The sequence below is a fragment of the Equus quagga genome, chromosome 11 (genome assembly GCF_021613505.1).
Source record: "Equus quagga isolate Etosha38 chromosome 11, UCLA_HA_Equagga_1.0, whole genome shotgun sequence".
In the NCBI taxonomy this organism is placed as follows: Eukaryota; Metazoa; Chordata; class Mammalia; order Perissodactyla; family Equidae; genus Equus; species Equus quagga.
The window spans coordinates 89908480-89928889 of NC_060277.1; the positions used below are offsets into that span (position 1 = coordinate 89908480).

General features: G+C 37.0%; 1 protein-coding gene across 12 annotated transcripts in view; it reads left to right on the forward strand.

Annotated features, from left to right (window-relative positions):
• MBTD1 (mbt domain containing 1) overlaps positions 1–20410 on the forward strand; it is a 69229-nt gene that overhangs the window by 2205 nt on the left and 46614 nt on the right. For 5 of the 12 annotated variants that reach the window (XM_046677237.1, XM_046677235.1, XM_046677238.1 and 2 more), the window contains one exon: positions 2844–2938. The exons of the other annotated variants lie outside the window; for them this stretch is intronic. The gene's annotated coding sequence lies outside the window, so the exon portion shown is untranslated. The remainder of the gene's footprint in view (positions 1–2843; positions 2939–20410) is intronic. 12 annotated transcript variants of the gene reach the window in all.

Consider the following 20410-nt stretch of genomic DNA (forward strand, 5'->3'; position numbering starts at 1 on the left):
CCAGATAAAATGTAGAAGTCATGAATCTGGTCTAAAAGCCAGAGAATAAATTTCACTTTAAGCTCCCAGTCCCCTGTTTAAAATGTTAGAGCAGAGACATTTTTTTTCTCTCTCTTGTATGACTTAGAGACTATTGCTCTGCTCTGGTGTGCTTAGGCTGTATTTTTTTTTCATCTGTTTACCTCAACACCAATGAGTGTTTAGAAAGAAAATAACTGTCTTTTTTTACACCACCTCCTTCTCTGAATAACAAGTAGCTTCTATTTATATAGAACACCATACTCAAGGCTTCTGATGCCTTGCAAATTATGGCAAAAACTGTCTTGAATAAGTATCTGTTCATAAGTGTGTTATGTTGGGTCATGTTTTTTGACATCTAATTTTTAATTTTGTACAAACTTTGACATATAATACTTCCTCAGCCTAGTCACTGACTTTAGCATGGAAATGAATACTAGATACTGAAAAAAATTAATAGAGCTGTATAATTCTATCTTTGAAGTTTTAATTAATACAGAGTTCCAAGTTATTTTCCTGCTTACTTTAAACGTGAACTGTCATGACTTAAGTTGACTGACTTGGAGACATTTGCGTTCTAAACATACTAGACAGGAACAACTGGTTTTATTTTTAAAGAAGACGCTGTTACAGTTTTTATGGCTGGTTATATGTTGACCTGGTTGGTGTCTAAACCTTCCTGGATGTTCAAATGCTTCTAGTCCTTCAGTTACATTGGAAATTCAAACAAAGCAATTGAAATTGTTTTAAAGTATAACAAAATAGTGAAAAGAAGGTAAAACTATAGCTTAGATGTGAAAACAGCATATTAATGTCATAAATACTAAACCACTAAATTACTCTAAGCCGCAAGTGCTCAGTGGTTTGAGTGACCACATTCTAAAATTAGACAAGTCACTATTCTTTTGGTTGCTCCTTGCTTCTCTATTTTTCATCCTTAAAAATATTTGCTAAATTAGATGTAACCCTTTCACATTTATAATTTTAAGTTAAGCCAGTTAAAATATATCATTAGTTTCAGGATTTCAAATCCAAGAGAAAGATAAAAAACTTCAGGACAAAGAAAAGGAAGAACTTAAAATAGTTAAAACAAGCTAAGATATGCTTGTAACACCAAAATATTCTTAAGTGTCCAAGACTACCTTTAATTTTATACAAAGATTGCAGATTGGTTTAGATTTGAACATGATTTTTTAATAAGCCTTTTTTTCCTCCACAAATTTAGAATTTCTCTTCTTGTTTTGCTGGAACCCATAAGAAAAGGTGGACAGAAAATAATACCATTTGAATACACCCTGAATTTGAGGTGGGATGGAGGGATGTAGTAAGAGGGGCCCTGGCAGACAAGGTTAGAGTTTCAGTTCTGCCACTAAGCAGCTTCTGGGCGCTTGTTGGACAAGATTCTGTGCCTCAATTTTCTCGTCCTCACAGTTGAAAGGTTGGTCTAGAATCAGCATTGTCCAATGGAAGTTTCCGCAGTGATGGAAATGTCCATCATTGTGCTGTCCAATAAGGTAGTCAGTAGCCACATGTGGCTGTTAAGCACTTAAAAGGTAGCTAGTGTGACTGAGGAACTCAATTGTTCTTATTATTGATGTAATCAGTGTGAGTTTAAATAGCCACATGTCTGCCATATTGGACATGCAGATAGAGAACAAGTGTTTTCCAAGCTCAACTAATCACTAGAATCACCTTCTGGGGCTCTTGTAAAAATGCAAACCTTTACCCTGGAGGTTACCATTCAGTAGGTCTGCAGTGGGGCCTGGGAATCTATGTTTTTCGTGCATGCCAAGAAAGTTTTTGATCAGATTGGTTAGGAAAACACTGCATTTGAAGATTTCTGGGCTCCCTTCTGGTTCTCACTTTAGTATTAGTAACTTAAAATTTAGCATAGCAGAAATGAACTCTGGACAGAGTTAGCAAACTGGCCAGGCTCTAGCTCTGCCACTTCCTGACCTGTGAGCTTAGGCAAATTGCCTCATCTCTTGGAGCTTCATTTTCCCATCTAAAATACAGGCCAAGCATCAGCCTTGCCTCTGTCCCAAGGTTTCTGTAAACCTCCAATCAGATGTCATGACCATTATATAAGAAAACGTAAGCTGCTATAAATGATAGTTAAGATGTTAAGATATCTTCCCAGAATCCCTTTTTCTTTTTCCCTTGCCACTGTGTTAACCTAATTCCTACTTCTTTTATTATAGAATAGGTTGTATACAGTGCTCATTAATTAATATAATAATTTCTTGTCCTCCCAATTGTCTGGTCATAGTTTGCAGTCTAGTCGTAGGGCATGCATGTTAAATCTAGCACTTTTTTGTATTTCTGGTGCTTGGCCTAATGATTTGTATATATTGCTCAATAAATATTGGATAATACCATCTATTAGTTTACTTTTAGACTTTAAAACTTCAATTAGCTAGTTTCCGATTATTTTATACACCAGAGAAATAACCCCCTTGTGTACACGTGTTTAACCCTATTTTAATTGTTTCATCAGTACCCTGTGGTTATTATTGGTCAATGATTATATCTTTTGAGCAACCAGCTCCAAATATATTTTTAAAAGCAAAATGCTGAGAGAATATCCTTTTACATCAGTTTATTTCGGGTGTATCACTGAATAACAGTTTAACTTATTTTTGCTGTATTAACATAATAAGAAATGATAGCGTTTCATTGCACAAACTACGTTTGCCTACGTTCCCAGCCATAGTATGAATTTCTGTTATTTGGGGTAGAATTGATAGCTGATAATGATCTTAAAGACCCTCTAGGCTACGGTGTTTCAGACTTAATTTTGACGTGGTCGTCTTATTTTTAATTAGCTTTTCAGGTTCATACTTAAGGATTCATAGCTTTCTTCTGAAGAACTGAAAGCCCATTCATGTGAATTTATTTTATCATACGTCCTTCCTGTGTGGTAAGTGGTGTTTTCCTTATTTAGAAGAGAGGGAAACTGAGACCCAAGTAATTATTATATCCAAAGTCTCAAGTGATAGAACCAGAACTTAAACCCAGAGGTAGAAATTTTTAATTCTTATAGATCAAAGAATAGCTTCCTTTTGCTCACTGTTGCTTTAAATCTTAGCGTATGTAGAACATTGTCCTCTCCTATCAGTCCCTGGTACTTGTCAGCTTCTCTAGGGGGTTATTCAGGATAGTATTGCTTTCACTTTCCTCTTGATTGTATCATTGATATGAATTTATTCTTTCTTTCACGTTGCACTTAGGGGAAACAAAAACCCAATGATCTCAAATCCTTACAATTTATTTTCCTCCTAATAGTAAACTTAGAAGGAATGAAGGCATTTTGTTGAGGCCGGTGAATTGTATCTCTATGCCAGGCTGTGCTTTCCATCCTGATGGTGGGAATGAGGACAAGACCAGCAAGAGCTAAATAGCTCTCTAACTCCTTCTGGGTCCAGTCATAGAATGTCTATTAATTCTTATTTTTACCTTTGTGAGTTCACGCATACAACTTTCAAATTTAAGGCTTTAGGAAACTTGTGTTTCAAGACTAAATATAAAGCTCTGAACATTTTGTGGGCCACCGCTCCCTATTAGTTTGAATAATGGAGAGTTGGTTAACTTTTGATGAGTTTATTCAAATTGGAATTATACTATTAATACTTGTTACATATTTATACTTGTTTGCATTTGGAATCTGAAATATCTTCTGTAAAATTTCTCCAGAAAAGTTTACACTTTTATTGGAACTTGGAACTTCTGGTTGATTATTCCATTAAGTTAATGATTATACCTTTTTATTCCTTTATGAATTTTATAGGGAGGGAGGTTCATCAGGGTGACAATTATAGTAAAGAAATGAAATTCTGTGATTTGTGACTCCTTACATCTTGTCACCATAAAAGCCTCCTTGGTTTTATTTTTCATTACGGAAGTATTACGCATTTGCTGTTTTAAAAAAGAAAATGAAAAATATAGAAAAGAAAATTATTCTCCCATCCCGTTTCACCATGTTAACAGTTTAGCTGTTCCTTCTAGGACCTTTCTAAATGCATAAATAAATAAACATAGATATATCAACCTTTCATATACCAGCATATATTGTTTCTTTTAATAAAAAGTGAGTCATCCTATTCACATTTTGTAATTTATTTTTTTCACTCGGCATTTTAACTACTGCTGATTGTTTTCCTACTGATGGTTAGCTTGCTTCCAGTTTTTTGCTATTACATTGCCACTGTAAGATGGGTCCTGCCACATAGATTCTTGTGTCCTATGAGTATTTCTGAAGTACACATTCCTAAAGTGGAATTACCTGATGAAAGGCATACTCAGTTTTTTTTTTGTTTTCATAAGTAATGTCAAATTGCCTTCCAAAAAAATGGCATAAGTTTGCTTTCCTGCTGAGTGTGTATGAGTCGTATTTCTCCCACAGATAAATTTGCCAGTGCCAGATGCCATCAATCTCAATATTTGCTGTTGTAATTTATTTTAAAAAGGTAGTTTATACTTCATAAAAATTAAGTTTTATTTTTATACAAATAATACATGCATTTGGTAGTACAATGTTAAACAATGATAAAAGTACCTCCAAAAACAGGTCCCTTGCAGCAGTCTTTTTCTCTTCCCAGTTCAATTCTCATGCAACAACTACTTTTAGGTTTTTTAGCTTTTTCATCTAGTATCTACTCTATAATTCTAAATACTAGGCTTACCTTACTGAGTGTGTGAATTTTAGATGATATCTTTCGACTTCCTGTGTGGTGTATGAAGAATTACCTTATTTGCCCCAATATTAGGCAAGGTTTGCTCACCTGCAATCGTCCCATCGCCTTATATTCAAAGCCTTAAGCAGTCACCTAACATGGTTTTTCAGTTTTATTTTGGAGAGCAAAGTATTCAAAAAATCACATTACCTGAAACAGTTTTATTTGATCCTTATTTTCTATACTTTCAGAAGTCAGCTGACAGAACCATAATTAAGAAAAAGAAAGAAGGTTAAAATTTAACATAGATTTGAGATTATTCCCTTGATTCATATTGCCAGTGTTCATTTCAGCTGTATGAACTTGAGCAGGTTGCTTAGCCTGTTTGAGCCTCTGCTTCCTCATCTATGAAATGGGAGTAATGATAGTTGAAAGGAATGACTGCATTACTATACAGTTAAGTGCTCAGAATGTCGCTAGCACATACTAAGCATCCTATAAATATTAATTGTATTAATATCATAAGAGGCTGTCTACAAATCACTAGCAAAAATAGTCCAAGAAGAGGTTCATATGGAATTTACCGATAGACTCCTATAGAGCAAAATGTGTTGCCGAACCAACTTAGATGAAAATGAAGAAGACTTACTCTGGAAAACAGATGTTATAAAAAGTGAATCTAGGGGCCGGCCAGCTGGCGTAGTGGTTGAGTTTGTGCACTCCGCTTTGGTGGCCTGGGGTTTGGAGGTTCAGATCCTGGGTGCAGACCTATACACCACTCGTCAAGCCATGCTGTGGCGGCATCCCACATGTGAAATAGAGGAAGATCGGCACAGATGTTTGCTCAGGGACAGTCTTTCTCAGGTAAAAAGAAGAAGATTGGCAACAGATGTTAGCTCAGAGCCAATTTTCCTCATAGGGGGGCGGGGCGAGTGACTCTAGTGATGACAAGAGAACTGTTTCATGAAATGGCAAAAGCAATATTTCTAAATTAATATATTCTAATATATTACTGAAATATATATGTGAGACTTCCAGGTCTGGAGAACAATGGGAGCAGCCTGATCCAGGTTTCCTACCCACCTTTCTATAAACCTATAAAAGGAACAAAGAGCACATATAAATCGCATACCACCCATGCCTTCAGTGTTGTTAACAAACAGATTACCACAGCCTTCAAATTACCTGTAAGAACTAAATTAGATTCCAAGAGCTCCTTCTGCCCATTCCCATGGATGTGAAGAGTGGGACAGGGATGGCTTAACAGATTCACTGAAAGAGTTTAGGGGCATGGATGACTTAGATGAAGTGCAAAATATCATTTCTTTTCTTTTAATTTTTCCTTTTTCTCCCCAAAGTCTCCTGGTACATAGTTGTATATTTTAGTTGTGGGTCCTTCTAGTTGTGGCATGTGGGATCCTGCCACAGTAGAGCACATGAACTTAACCACTCGGCCACCGGGCTGGCCCTTAAAATATCATTTCTTAAAGAGAAAAATCCACACTAAGTTCCAAAATACTGAACAGAGGTTTAAAATGTGATGGTTCACAGCTCTAGGCTCGGAGAAGAGCTTGAAAGCCCGCAATGTGAGAGCTGGTAACCTTATTATAGGGAAGAGACGGAGACTGAACGACATGGAAGTGAGGAGAGAGAGAAGAAATAATCAATAACCCTTCAGGAAACAAAAGAGAAAATAAACCTGAGAGCATTTGTGAACTAGGAACTCTGACCATGAAATGAATAGAAGTAGAAAAGAATGGACCACATCCACAGAGAACTTCTGTAAGACAACACAGAGTGAATCAAAGCATTTCAGCTGATGAAAATCTCTACCCCCCCCCGCCCAAAAAAAAAGAAAAACATGAGGCAGAAGAAAATTGATGAAACACCCGAAATAAAATAAAACATCCTCAAACTAATATTTGGAGATATGATGGGGGGAAAAACCACCTTGAATCAGAAATATAAAACTAAGAAAGGAACAAAAACAGGAAGTAATAAAGTGAGAGTAGATTAAACAGAAAAGGAGAAAAAACTGAAATCGTATTAGAAACGAAGACTGTTTTAAGGTTCCCACTGAACAGTAGATTCAAATGCAAATATAATAAAAGGCATTGAGGAAAAGCAGGGAAACGAGAATGAAATGAAATTCTTTTTTTTTAGTTGAGAGTTTAAATGGAAGATAGATCAAAAAAGTCTCACATGTGATTGGTGTCCCTCAAGAAGGAAAAAGATTTAAAACATAATGTTTAAAACTATAATCCAGGAAAACTTTCTGGAAATAAAAGATCTGAATTTATACATCAAAAGTTCATCTCAGAAGGTAAACTCCAGGATATATTCTAGTAAAGCTGTACGACTTTAAACATACAGAAAAATTCTCAGGGCCTCCAGGCACAAAGATAAAGTGATTTACAAGGGCCAGAGAATTAGACTGGTATCATATTTCTTAAAAGCAGCATACAAAGCAAGACAATAGTGGAGCAGCATAAGGAAAAAAAACCAAAGACTTTGTCCAGTCATCTGTCCTTCAAGTGTCAAGACTATAAAAACAGTTTCGAACACGCCAAGAACTCAGGGAATGCTGTACTGACCAGCCCTTCCTGAGGAAACTGTTAAAGGGTGAGCTTTGTTTAAAGGAGATGTTTAGGAAATTTTCTGCAAAAAGACTGTGACAGTGAGTATTTCTTGTATCTTTTTGAGCTAAGATTAAAACCAAGAGTAGGGACATAGGAAGAAGAAGAGTACATAAATGTTATATGTTCTGTCAAAGTAGAAAGAATGCAGTTAAAAAACATGGAAGGGGGAAGGAAAAGGGAAAACTAGAATAAGATTAATGACTATAGTTTAGCTATTACAAGGGATTCAAAGGATACTATATGAAACTGAAAGACGGGAAAGGTTAGGTAAGAAAGATACCTAGAACTGTAAAAGAGATTAATTCAAAGGTAAGCACTAGAAAAAAAGTACAAACCTTCCATATACTGAAAGAAAATGAAAATATTGAAAGACAGTTTTAAAAGGCCAAAGAATACCATCATGAAGTGAAAAATATCACATGGTAAATATTACATAATGTACATGGTAATTACAACACAATAATAAGACAGAATTGAAATGAAACATACCAGTCATATCCGTGAGGATTCTCTCACCAACTAAAAGAAAAAGATTTTCAAATTGGCTCAAAAATCGAAACCCAACTTTATAACATATGAAGACCCTTAAAACAGCCAAAAATAAAGGGATGGACAAAGATAGACTAGCAAATAGAAATAATAAGAAAGTAGGACAGGCAATGCTGACGCTAAAGTAGAAGTCAAACCAAAAAGCATTAAATAAGGCAGAGGAAGACAGTTTATAATGCTAAAAGCCACAGTTCACAACAAAGATATAACAGTTATAAATATACATGAACCAAATAACGCAGCAACAGTCTGTTTGGAGCAGAAACTATAAGAAATGGAAGTAGTAAAAAGAAAGACTAGGGGCCGGCTCGGTGGTGTAGTAGTTAAGTCCACATGCTCTGCTTCAGCAGCCCAACGTTCGCAGGTTCAGATCCCGGGCGCAGATCTACACAACACCCATCAAGCCGTGCTTGGCAACATTGCACATATAAAATAGAGGAAGACTGGCACAGATGTTAGCTTCCTCACCAAAAAAAAAAGACTGAAAATTGGAGATTTCAATACTCAGCACATGATGAGTGTAGTAGACAAAGATTAAGGGTATGAAAGATCTAAACAGCATAATAAGGCAGATCTTCACGCACATCCATCACTACATTCTAATGATAGAGAATATGCTCCCTTTCAAATACATAATAGTCACAAAAATTGTTCATATATTAGGAAAACATCAGTAGGTCCCATACAAGAAAATGAAAAAGCAAAAGGGCACTTCCACCTTGAACTTTAGAAGCTTCCTGTCATGTTAGAGAACCTTGTACAGGATTGTCAGAGCTCCTTTATTCATAGTAGTCAAATCTGGATGGAGAGTGAATAAGTGAACTAATAGATTGGTAAAGTGCAATAGTACTCAGCAGTATAAAGCAATGAACCGTTCATTCATGCAATAAAATGGGAAAATCTCAAAAATTCCTCACTGAGTGAGATAAATTATATACAAAAATGTCCATACAGTTTTATTTCATTTAGGTAAAACCTTAAATATATGCAAAATTAATGGTGCTAGAACTCTTCTGGGGAAGAGAGGGATTGACTGGGAAAGGACGTAAAGGAGCTTTCTAGAGTAACAGAAGACTTCTGCATCTTGATATGCTTTTAAAATTATGCCTCAATTAAAAAAGTTAACTTTGGGGTAAAAGGGGAATGCAAACAGATTACAGAATTTCTAAAAACTAATGATAATAAAAATACTACAAATCAGGACTTGTGGAATATATTTCAGTCAGTGAGCAGAGGAAAATTCGTAGTCCTGAATGCCTATATCAGTTGTTAAAGAACAAAATTCAACTGAGGAAACTTTAAAAATATTTTATTGGCTTCATTAAGCGATTGATAAATTGGGCTGCATCCAATCTAGCAGATAGAAAGCAGTTCCAAAGAGCTGTGCAAGGTGAAAGATTTTTCTAGACCAAAGTGAGCAGGAACAAGGAAGTTACACTGGCTTTTGCTGATTGGTGAAAGTGAGGGTACGTCCTTAATGGAGCAAAGGGAAGTCTTGGAGTGTAGTAAAATAACTTGTGCTGAACGGGCAAGTGCTGATAGGATGACCTGGGACTGCTTTTTCTGGGAGAGCTGAGCATAGAAACGTGGTAGATTTTGGTTTGCTGACATGAAGCTTAGCTTGAGTAACTTCATCCTGGGCCTAATCTGCTTGGTTTAACCCAGTAAAAATAAAAGAATGAAAATAAATAAATTCCCAACTCAGAAAGTGAAAAAGGACAACAAAATAAGCCAAAAGAAAACAACAAAAAGAAAATACTGAAGATAAATGTAGAAATTAATGAGTTAATGAACAGAAACACTGTGTATCTAATTAATGAATCAGTCCTGGACTTTTGGGGGGAAATTGACAAAATAAATAGCTAGATTAATCAAGGAGGAAAAGAGAAAGCAAAAATATACAAAATAAGAAATGACAAGGGGGAATATAACTTGATACAGAGGAAATTGAGAAAATTTTGCACCCCTCTATGCAAATAAATTTGAAAACCTAGATGAAATTGATTATTTCTTAGGAAAATACAGTTTAAGAAAATTGACCTCATTAGAGATTAAAAAGAAAAAATTTAGACAATTTCCATAGAAGAAATAAAGAAATTTATCAAGGAGCTATCCTACAAAACACCAGGCCCAGGTGATTTCATGGGGAAATTCTGCAAAACCTTCAGAGACCATATATTCCCAATGCTACATGAATTTTTTCAGAGCATGCAAGATGAAGAAAAACTCTAATTATTTTTATGAAGCAAAAATAGTACCAATTTCTAAACTTGTTAAAGATAGAGCAAGAAATGAAAGTTACAGGTAAATATTTATGGATATTGATGCGAAGTCCTAAATATTGTGCAATCTCTAACACCATATTAAGAAAAGATATGATGAAGTGAGGTTTACAGTTGGAATACAAGGATAATTCAGTATTGGGAACTCCTCTGATAGAATTCATTATATTAATAGGTGTAAGGAGAAAAATCATTCTCTATAGATGCTGAAAAAGTCTGTGACAAAATTCACCTCATAAAAACTGTTGAGAAAACAGAAATGGGAAAGAATGGGGACCTTAACATGATTTTGCACTTAACATACATAGATACACACACCTTAATCCTGAAGCTAGTGTCTTAATAGGGAAACATTAAGATGAGAAACAAAGCAAGGGTGCCCTTTGTCTCCACTATTTAACATTGTGCTGGAAGTGGGAACAGATACAAACAGGAGAGAGAAACAATTATAGGCATAATGATGGGGAAAGAAAGAAATTGCTTTGCAGTGACATGATGATTTATCTGGAAAGCCCTGGAGAATCAATGATAAAACTATTTCAAAATAATTCAGCAAGATTGCAGGATATAAAATAATAAAGCTTTGTATACTCAGTAACCAATTAGTATAACAAAAGGGAAAATCACATTTGCAATAGCAACAAAAAAATAAATAAAATACATTCCTAGGGATTTGCTTTCAACATGAATTGTTTAAAAACCTGTATGAAACAAACTATAAAACATTCCTGAAAGACAGAAAGTAAACCTAAACAAATAGAAAGAATCCCGTGTTCTTGGTTAAGACATCTCAACATCTTGAAGATGTCTCTTCTTAAATTAGTAGGTTTAATGAGATCCCAATAAAAACACCAGCAATTTTTTGATATAGAGCTAAACTAGTTAATACTGAAGTTCATTTGGGAAAATAAACATGCAAGAATATCAAAACATTAAAGGGAAGACCTTTGAGGGGGGCCTGGCCCTACCAGTAATCGAAATATACTAGGAAGCCTCTATAATTTAAAAAGCAAGATATTGGCACAAGAATAGAGACACTTGGGGCCAGCCCCATGGCCACGTGATTAAGTTCACGCGCTCTGCTTCAGCGGCCCAGGGTTTTGCTGGTTCAGATCCTGGGCGTGGCCATGGCACCGCTCATTGAGCCATGCTGAGGCAGAATCCCACATGCCACAACTAGAAGGACCCACAACTAAGAATATACAGCTGTGGAGGCTGGCCCCGTGGCCGAGTGGTTAAGTTCTCATGCTTCTCTTTGGCGGCCCAGGGTTTCGCCAGTTCAAGTCCCGGGTGTGGACAAGGCACTGCTCGTCAGACCATGCTGAGGTGGCATCCCACATGCCACAGCTAGAAGGACCCACAACTAAAAACTAGGTACTGGGGGGCTGTGGGGAGAAAAAAAGAAAAAATAAAATCTTAAAAAAAAAGAATATACAGCTGTGTACCAGGGGGCTTTCAGGAGAAAAAGGAAAAATAAAAAATCTTAAAAAAAAAAAGAAAAGACCAGTAAAATAGTATAAAGTCCAGATATGGACACAACTACATATGGAAAGTATGTAATCTAGTACTTTACTAAACTGGTATTTCAAATCACTAAAAGAAAATAGACATTTTAATAAAAGATGTTGGCACAACTAGATACCATTTGGGAAAAATAGTATTAGATCATTCTTTGCACCATACATAAGAATAAATTCCAAATGAATTAGACATCTAAATATAAAAAACTAAAAATAGAGGAAAATATGGGTGAATTTTTCTATTCCATGATATAAGGAAAAATTTTCTAACCATGATTTAAAATCAAGATACAATGAAACAAAATACTGATAAATTGTACTACATAAAAAAAAAATTTAATTTCATGGCAAAAGACTAAGCAAAATCAAAACTTGCCATATATTACAGACAAAGGGTAAATTCCAAATATAAAGAACTTCAAAAAAATGTTTAAAAGACTAGAAACCCTAAAGAAAAAAAGGCAAAAGATAAGAACAAATTGCACACACATGTAAAAATACAAAAATGACTCAGTGTAAAACTATACTGTGCATATCTTGGTTTTTAATGCCAATCCCCACTAAAAAGGATGAGAGCTCCTTGAGAAAATGGTTGATTTCAGGGCTGGAGCAGCATAGGTACAAAATGGTCCTGGAATACCTTTTTTATTGTTTTTTTTTTGCTGAGAAAGATTTGCCCTGAGCTAACATCTGTTGCCAAGCTTCCTCGTCTTTTTGCTTGAGGAAGATTAGCTCTGAGCTAACTACTGAGCTAGTCTTCCTCCACTTTGTATGTGGGTCGCTGCCACGGTATGGCTGATGAGTGGTCTAGGTCTATGCCCAGGATCCGAAAACCCCAGGCCACCAGAGTGGAGCATGCTGAACTTAACCACTATGCCCTGGAGCTGGCGCCTGGAATATCTTGATATGCCACCACGTAAGGCAGTACTCAAAAGTTGATGGAGGTCAAAAAATGGGCTGGAGACATGAACAGACATTTCTCCAAAGAAGATATACGGATGGCCAATAGGCAAATGAAAAGATGCTCATCATCGCTGATCAACAGGGAAATGCAAATCAAAACTACACTAAGATATCGCCTTACACCCATTAGAATGACAAAAATATCTAAAACTAATAGTAACAAATGTTGGAGTGGTTGTGGAGAAAAAGGAACCCTCATACACTGCTGGTGGGAATGCAAACTGGTGCAGCCACTATGGAAAACAGTATGGAGATTCCTCAAAAAATTAAAAATAAAACTACCATACGATCCAGCCATTCCACTACTGGGTATCTATCCAAAGAGCTTGAAGTCAGCAATCCCAAAAGTCCTATGTACCCCAATGTTCATTGCAGCATTATTTACAATAGCCAAGACATGGAAGCAACCTAAGTGCCCATCAACAGACGAATGGATAAAGAAGATGTGGTACATATATACAATGGAGTACTACTCAGCTGCAAAACAGAACAAAATCATTCCATTTGCAATAACATGGATGGACCTCGAGGGAATTATGTTAAGTGAAATAAGCCAGCTACAGAAGGATAATCTGTGTATGACTCCAGTCATATGAGGAATTTAAAAATGTGGACTAAGAACAGTTTAGTGGATACCAGGGGAAAGGTGGGGTGGGGCGTGGGCACAAAGGGTGAAGTGGTGCACCTACAACATGACTGACAAACATTAATGTACAATTGAAATTTCACAAGATTGTAAGCTATCAATAACTCAAAAAAAATTTTTTTTAATTAAAAAAAAATTGATGGAGGCATGTCAAAAGGACACAGGGGCCAGTTCAAGGGGATCCCAGTAGCCAAACGTGGGACAATTTAAGCCCCAAAATAAATAATAAAGAAGTAATGGATTATAAACCATTGAGGAAAAAAATAGGAGTTAGTGAACCCATAGTGATAAAGAATAGGTAGATCTAAAGGGAACGATGGGAGGATGTCCTGCTGACTGGTGAAGGAGAACTAGAATTAGAAAAGCATTTTGTGGCCATCATAGTAATGTTTGCTTTGGCGGGAGTTACTGGATGCTAAATTTAGGGCTGGGGAGGGATTTCCATGAGAACAGAAAATTTGTGTGTTTTAAAGTGTGCCTCCATGATTGCTTATTAGTTGCAAGGAGAAATACGCTAAATATACTGTAGAAAAGCTGAACACTTTGACACAGCAATCAAAATTAACGTGACCAGTGAGGGGCGGATAGGCATCTTGGGCCTCTGGATGTATCTTCTGAGAAGGATACATGACTTGGGTAGGCTTATGGGCAAACATCAGATGAACCCCAAATGGGAAACGTGTTAAAAAGCAGGGAGAGGAGCTGCGTTCTTCAGAAATGATATTCCAGATTAAAGGAAGCTAAGGAGACATACAGCATGTGATCGTGGACTGGAGGGAAGAAATGCTGCAAAGGACATTATTGGGTCCATCGAACAGTGGATGGTAAATAACTGGAAAGTATCGTATTAATGTTAAATTTCCTGAAGCTTATAACTGTGCTGTAGTTATGAAAATGTTTTTATTAGGAAATGCACACTGAAGTAGTCTGGGTCAGAAAGACATAATGTGGGCAACTTACTCTCAGATGGTTCAGGAAAACATCTATATGTTTAGAGAGAAGAATAAAACAAGTGGGGCAAAATGGTAGTAATTGGTGAATCTGAGGAGAGTACATAGGATTTCATTGTACTATTCTTCCAGCTTTCCTGCAAGGTTGAAGTTATTTCCAAGTAAAAAGTTGAAAGAAAGAAAGAAAAAGACTACACTGCCATACCACTTTTCATCCATCATATTGGCAAAAAAAATCAAACACTCTCACTGTTGCTGGTGCCAATTCCAAATGGCAAAATTCTTAGGGGAATTTTGGCAGTATCTAACAAAATTACATATACATTTACCCTTCTACCCAGCAATCCCACTTCTGAAAATATACCCTGAAGGTATACCTTAAGCAATTAAAAAATATGTATGTGCATAAGTTTGTTCATTGCAGCAATATTTGGAACTGTAAAGCATTGAAAACTACTACATGTCCAAACAATAGATTGAATAAACATCTGCACAGTGGAGTACTGCAGCTGAAAAAAGAATGAGGGAGATGTCTATGCACTGAAATGGTGTGATTTCCAGGCGATATTTCTAAATTAATGAAAGTAGAGGACAGAAGAATTTAGTGTGTGGCCTTTTGTGTAAGAAAGAAGAGGAAATAAGGAAACATGCATAAACCTATTTACCTTTGCAAACATACACAAGAAAGATGAACCAGAAAGCAATAAAGTTGGTTACCTGCCTACAAGGGTGGGTGGTAAGGCGGGGAAGGAAATTACCTTTCTCCAAGTTACACCTTTTTGTATAGTTGTTTATATTTGGAAGCAGGGTGATTTTTTTTTTTTTTTAGATAATCCCCAGAAATGAAATTAATTCAATAAGGATGGCAGGGGAGACTAAAAAGTAAAAGCAGGGCAAACCCAACTTATTTCAGATCAGTGACATAAGCACATTGAAGGAGGGCAAAATAACTCATCCAAGTAACTCCTCACCTCAGTACCCTGTCCCTCAGTTTGGGGAGAAGGGACTACAGAGAAATTCTAAACCCAAAGTTTGTTTTTTGTAGCAGTATGGATATTGTGCTTCTGAAACCATTGAAATATATAGAAGGATTGAGCAAATGAGTAAGTGTTATTTTGTTGCAAGCCAGGGTTTTCACTATGGAAGAAGAAAAACACAAATACTGCATTGGAATTCAAGGTAGAAGTATGAACTCATGGTTTTCTAAAGTACATGTGTGTACATTATCACATAGGTGTATGTGTGTATATTCCAGCTCAATGCACTGAAGGACACAGTAGCAATGAGCACACGGGGCACCTAGATCTTTATTTCTACTATCATTCCCCACTAAAAGAAACCAAGGCTCGTAAGAGAAATGGTTGATTCCAGGGCTGGAACAGGAAAATGAGTATAAGCTAAAATAAGCCTAGGATATCTGTTTTTTTGGCTGAGGCTGATTTGCCCTGTGCTAACATCCATGGCCGATCTTCCTCTTTTTGTATGTGAGCTGCCACCACAGCATTGGTGCCACTGGCAGACCAGTGGTATAGGTCTGCACCCAGGAACCGAACCTGGGCCACCAAAGCGGAGCGCGCTGAACTTAACCACTAGGCCACCGGGGCTGGGCCAAGCCTAGGATGTCTTATTATGCCAGAGAGTAAAGAATTGCTCAGAAAATGATAGGGGCATGTCACAATGACACTGGAGTTGGCTTGAAGAGGTTCCCACTGCCCAAATCTGGGATAGTTTGAGCCCTCAAATAATTAAGGACAATAATGAATTATAAATTATTGGGAAGCAGGAATCCATGAGTTAATACCCATAAGAGAAAAAACAGATGTTCCTGACAGAAGAATGCCAACTGATGAATATGGAAAGATTCTGGGGTTGGAAAATCATAGTTAAAGATTGGACCAGGCCGGCCCGGTGGTGCAGTGGTTAAGTGCACACATTCTGCTTTGGCACCCCGGGGCTCACCAGTTCAGATCCTGGTGACACAGACACAGCACTGCTTGGCAAGCCATGCTGTGGTAGGCATCCCACATATAAAGTAGAGGAAGATGGGCACGGATGTGAGCTCAGGGCCAGTCTTCCTCAGCAAAAAGAGGAGGATTGGCGGCAGATGTTAGCTCAGGGCTAATCTTCCTCAAAAAAAAAACAAAAAAGATTGGGTGAGAGTCGTCATTGGATGCTAAATCTGGAGTGAAATTTTGATGAGCAGAATATTTGCATGGTCTTTAAGTTTCTCCCCATAGATTGCTTATTAAGAGGGAAAATAGTAAAGACTACGGTGGAGAACCGGACCACAGCTAGACCAGATCTTCAAGCTTGGCATCACCAGTAAGGGGCAGATGGACATCGTGTAGTCTGGATTTGCTACCCTGAGAGATACAGCATCAGTTATGTAGTATTTCAGCTGGGGATGCACAGCCTGAATCTAATGAGAAAACCTCAAACCCAAAAGGAGGAAACTTTTCTTAGAAAAGGAGAGGAAATCTATGCAGAAGAATTCCAAATAATTTGTGTAGATACTCCATCCTCAAAGGAAGGGGAGCATAACTCCCCACTCCTTAAGTGTGGGCTGTGCATAGTCACTTCCTTTGAAAGAGTATGGTGTAGAAAAGGGTTAAGAGGAATTTTATAGTGGAGAAACCTAATGGGTACTACCTCAGGCAGGTGAGCAAGGTCAGCATCAGCAGTAATAAGTCATGGTGGTGGTGTGTGTCCTTGATATCATGTGATTCAAGGGACATTTGACCTCTGTGATCTGTCTCCCAAACAAACGTATAACCCCAGTCTCATCGTGAGGAAATTTTGAGACAAATCCCGTTGGAGAAACATTCAGCAAACCACCTGACCAGTGCTGCTCCAAAACTCGAGGTCATCAGAAACCAGGAAAACCTGAGAAATTGTCACAGCCAAGAGGAGCTTAAGGAGACATGACAACTAAATGTAATGTGAGATCTGGAACAGAAAAAGAACGTTAGGTAAAAATGAAGGAAATCTGAATGAAGTATCGACTTAGTTAATGGTAATAGATCAATATTAATTCATTAATTGTAGCACATGTACAGTACTAATCTGAGATGTTAATAGGGGAAGCCATGGGATGTCTAGAAAATCTACTGTATTTGCAAGTTTTCTGTAAATCTAGAACTAAAAGGTAAAGTTTTTCTTTTTCTTTTTTTTTAGGAAGATTAGCCTTGAGCCAACTGCTTCCAGTCCTCCTCTTTTTGCTGAGGAAGCCTGGCCCTGAGCTCACATCCGTGCCCATCTTCCTCTCCTTTATACATGGGGTGCCCACCACAGCATGGCTTGCCAAGTGGTGCCATGTCTGCACCTGGGATCCGCACCGGCAAACCCCGGGCCACCAAAGCAGAATGTGCGCACTTAACTGCTGCACCACTGGGCCGGCCACTCTTTTTCTTAAAGGGGGGAGCTGTATTGTTAAAATATGTCAAATGTTAAGAAAAACAGTCTGCTTCCACATTAAAGACCTGAGACATGTAACAGGTGAAATATGTGATACTGGACTGGAGAAAAAAAGACCTCAGTTGACAGAATATGGATGGTAGATGAAAGTAGTGGGTTAATGTTAAGTTTCTTGAAGATGATAGCTGAGCTGTGATTATGTAAGAGAATGTCCTTATCAGGAAAGGCACATTGAAGTAGGAGGCGTTAGTTCTCAAGTGGGGTGGTTTTGTACCCCAGGGGACACTTGGCAATACCTCGAGGCACTTCTGATTGTCAGAACTAGGGGAGATGTTATTGCCAGAAATTATACTAAACATCTTATCATGCACAAGATAGCCTCCCATAACAAAGAATTATCTGGTCCAAAACGTCAGTATTGCCACTGTTGGGAAACCTGAGCTATGCAGCTAGCCCTGATTTAGAGATAAAGGGCCTTGAAACATGCAGATTACTCACAAATGGTTCAGGGGGAAAAAAAAAAATGGAGAGAGAGAGGAATAAGTAGGTCAAAATGCTAATAACTAGTTAATCAAGGTAAAGGATATCCAGATGGTCTTTGTGTTATTAAAATTATATAAGTTATAAATAATTTCCAAGTAAGTAGTTGAATATTCTATGGTAAAAATAACCATCTATTATTGCCATCTTTAAATAAAAGAAAGTAGAGAGAACATAATCTTATAATAAATAATAGTCATTTAAATTTAATAAATTAAGGTTTATGGAAAAAAAGATATAGCTTGGGCAATAAACATAAGTTGACGTTTGCCCTTTTTATCTCCATTCCCCCAAATTTTCTTCAAGTTCATCAAAAAACTGACTTCTGTTACTAATTTCATTGGGAGATGAGGAATCACCATATGTTTTCACACTTATCCACTTCATTGCCTTATATCACAAGTTTTACTTAAATCATTAATGTTTTTGTATAACTATGAATAGTATTTACTGCTGCTCAGCCAGTCACTGTACTGTTTCCTTTCTGGTGTAACTTCTTTTCCTGGAGTTAATAATTGTCTCATTTTTTTTATTTAGTTAATATTAGAAGTGTCCGTTGCTTTTTTTCCCCAAACGCTCCAACAAACTGTGTCAAATACAAAGGTTCAGTTTTTACCGGGAGCCCCTCCAGAGCCATCCTCCATCCGCCTTCTTTAAGATAATCTGGTTTTCTGGTTTTCCAGGCCTCCTGTACAGCTGTCACCCTAGAACATCCCTTTCTCATTGTCTTAGAAATGCCCTTCACCTCTCTCCTGTGTGGGATCTTCCTCTTTCTTCGTTACTTTGATGTTATAATGAAGCATATCTTCCAGTGATTTCCTGAGAAAAAGTGAATTTAGGAGCTAAGTTTTTTGAGTCCTGGCATATCTAAAAATATCTATATTCTACCATTGCGCTTGGTTGATAGTTTGACTGGATATAGATTTTTTAAACAGATTTATTGAAGTAAAGTTGACAGAAAATTAGAACTATACATCTTTAAAGTGTACAATTTAATAAGTTTTGACAAGTGTACACTCCTGAGACCATCACCACAATCATGATAAAGAACATCACTGAACATTTCCTCATGCCCCCTTACAACCTCTCTTTCCCACCCCTGGTCCCCAACCCTTCCCCAGAGAACTACTGATCTGTTTTCTGTCACTAACATTAGTTTACATTTTCTAAAATTTTATATAAATAGAGTCATACAGCATGTGCTCTTTATTTTACTCTGGTTTTCACTCAGCATAATTATTTTGAGATACATCCATGTTGTGTGTATCAATAATTCATTCCTTTTATTGTTGAGTAGCAAAATGGAATCGTATGGATACACCACAATTTGTTTATTCATTCACTTGTTGATGGACATTTGAGTTGTTTTCAGTTTTGAGCTATTAATGATCATATATATGGCTCTGTATAGAAATTATACTATTTCATTTCTCTTAGATAAATACCTAGGAGTGGAATGGGTGGTAAATTGTGTATATTTAACATTTTAAGAAACTGCCTGTTTTCCAAAGTGCTTGTACCATTTCGCATTTCCGTCTGCATCGTATGAAGGTTCCATTTGCTACACAGGATTTTTTTAAAATTTTAACCATTCTAATAGATGTGTAAGAGTATCTCGTGATTTTAATTTGTATTTTCCTAATGACTAATGGTGTTAAACCTCTTTTCATGTCCTTATTTCCCATCCATATATCTCCTATGTGAATTGTCTGTTTAGATCTTTTTCCTTTTTTTTTTTTTCTTTTGAGGAAGATAGGCCTGAGCTAACATCTGCTGCCACTCCTCCTCTTTTTGCTGAGGAAGACTGGCCCTGAGCTAACATCCATGCCCATCTTCCTCTACTTTATATGTGGGACGCCTACCACAGCATGGCTTCCCAAGCGGTGCCATGTCCGCACCCGGGATCCGAACTGATGAACCCCGGGCTGCCAAAGCGGAACGTGCAAACTTAACCACTGTGCCACCAGGCCGGCCCACCTGTTTTCTTTTATAATTAGGTTGTTTCAGTTACTGAGTTTTGATAGTTCTTTATATATCCTAGATACAAATCCTTTATTAGATATATGATTTGCAAATATTGTTTTCCAGTCTGTGGTTTGTCTTTTTCTCTTAATAGTGTCTTTCAGAAACTAGAAGATTTTGATTTTGATGAAGTCTAGTTTATCAATTTTTTTCTTTTCTGGATCATACTTTTCATGTCATATCTAAAAACTTTA